Raw genomic sequence first — 2,486 nt, 5'->3', positions numbered from 1 at the left:
TATATATATATATATATACACACACACACTTATAGTACACTATATCGCATACAGTATAATATATGATGTACTAGGAAGTATCACTTCAAAGTATACTATATATATGATACACACACACTATATAGTATACTATATAGTATATTATATATATCAATCACACAAACACAAACAACCCAATATATGAATGCATCCCCCAAAATTGTGGTGATTAACATTTTTAAAAAATTTTCTTTCATGGTTGTGTTTTTCTGTATCTTAAAAATTTACAGAACACTTGGACACAGGGAGGTGAACACAGGGAGGTGAACATCACACACTGGGGTCTGTTGGGGGGCTTTAGGGGAGAGACAGTGTAGGGGAGGGGGAGAGGGATAATATGGGGAGAAATGCCAGGTACAGGTGATGGGGGGTAATGGAGGCAGCAAATCACCTTGCCATGTATGTACCTATGCAACAATGCCGCATGATCAGCACATGTACCCCAGAGCCTAAAGTACAATAAAAAGAAAATTTACAATAAGTCATATATTGCTTTCACAATAAGAATCTTATTGAATAATAATAGCTTTTACCTTTCCCTACTCTCATTTTCCATTATAATTTTCCCTGAAGAAACTTTACACAATGTAGGATTGTATTCCTCACAAGCCACAACCATCTCATTTTGACTCTCCAGCCTGCAGGATATTAATTTCAATAGAGACAGTCTATTTAGCTTGAAAAGATATTCTAGGGGGATCGATCCAAGATGGCTGTTTAGGAACAGCTCAGGATTGCAGCTCCCAGTGAAAGCGCAGAGGATGAGTGGACACCGCATTTTTATTGCCCACAGACTACGAAATTCCCAGGTGGAGGAGCCTCATGGGTCGCCACAGCAGCTGTGTCAGCCAGCCCGGCTGTGTCGGCAGGCGCGGCTGCTTTGCCCCACGTGGCTGCTTTGTTAGCGTCCGAGCACAGCAGTTCTCTGTACAAAATACACTGGTCTGGGTGCCCTTTTGGCTGGTGACTGGAGCCAAGGGAAGTTGCCCATTCATCTGTTTAAAAAGGGGACTAAACAGGGAACCAGGACAGTAGATTCCAGGGCAAAAAAAGTGCCACAAATCTCAGTGCCGCTGTTTAAGCCAGCGCAGTGAGTCGCTGCATGGGAAAACACACAGATCCCGGCGCTTCTTCAACAGTGGCTGGAACACCAACTTAAGGAAAAAAAAAAAATGCCCTGAGGCAGGGAGCCAGGCAATCAGGCTTGGCTGGTCCCACCCCCACAAAAGAACAGCAATCAGAAACTCTCTGGATTGAGAGTTTCACAGCAAGCGCAGTTGAACCCGGGATGGTCCAGCTCTGTGGGGGAGAGGCGTCAGCCATTACCGAGGCACTCCAAAACTACGGAGGTAGTCAGCCAATGCTGAGGCAGCCCACCATTGCCAAGGCAACCCGCCATTGCTGAGGCAGCCCGCCATTGCCAAAACAACCTGCCATTACAGAGAGAGTCCACCAATACAGAGGCAGGCCACCATGGCCCAGCCAGTTCTAACTATACCCATATAAACAGGACTGCAGGGAAGTTCACTCGGCAGCTGGGTGGAGCCCACAGCAGCGCAGCAAAGCCTCTACAGGCAGACAGTGACTAGGCTGCCTCCTTGATGGGCAGGGCAGCTCTGAAACGGGAAAAAAAAGAAGGCAGCAGCACAATGGAAACTCATAAAGAAAGCCCTAAATCCCTGGGACAGAGCACCTGGGAACAAAAAGCGGTTTATGAGTTCTGCTGCAGCAGACCTAAACATACCTGCCCAGCAGCTCTGAATGAACAACAGAGCTCACAGCTCTGCATTCGAGCCCCTATAAAGAACAGACTGTCTCCTCAAGCAGCTTCCTGACCCCTGTATATCCAAAGAGCCACCTCATAAAGGAGAGATCAGACTGACATTTGGCAGGTATCCTTCTGGGACAAAGATAACAGAAGAAGAAAACTGGTAACAACCCTTACTGTTCTGAAGCTGCTGCAGGTGATCCCCAGGCAAGCAGGGCCTGGAGTGGACCTCAGCAGACCTACAGCAGAGGGCACAGACTGTTAGAAGGAAAACTAAGAAACAGAAATAACCTCATCATCAAGAAACAGAATGTCCGCTCAGAGACCTGAAATCAGAGAATCTGAAAGCCAGCAACTATGAAGACGACAGGTGGAAAAATCCATAAAGATGGGAAGAAACCAGCGCAAAAAGGATGAAAACACCCGAAACCAGAACACCTCTCCTCCTACAAGGGATCACAACTCCTTACCAGCAAGGGAACAAGGTTGGATGGAGAATGACTGTGATGAAATGACAGAATCAGACTGCAGAGGTGGGTAGTAAGAAATTTCTGTGAACTAAAAGAACTTGTTCTAACCCAATGCAAAGAAACTAAGAACCTTGAAAAAAGATTTGACAAAATGCTAATGAGAATGGACAAAACAGAAAGGAATATAAGTGAATTGATGGAGCTGAAAA

The sequence above is a fragment of the Cebus imitator genome, unplaced genomic scaffold (assembly GCF_001604975.1).
Source record: "Cebus imitator isolate Cc_AM_T3 unplaced genomic scaffold, Cebus_imitator-1.0 Scaffold45, whole genome shotgun sequence".
NCBI lineage: Eukaryota > Metazoa > Chordata > Mammalia > Primates > Cebidae > Cebus > Cebus imitator.
The sequence above is the reverse complement of the archived record's forward strand: the minus strand, read 5'-3'. Positions refer to the sequence as shown.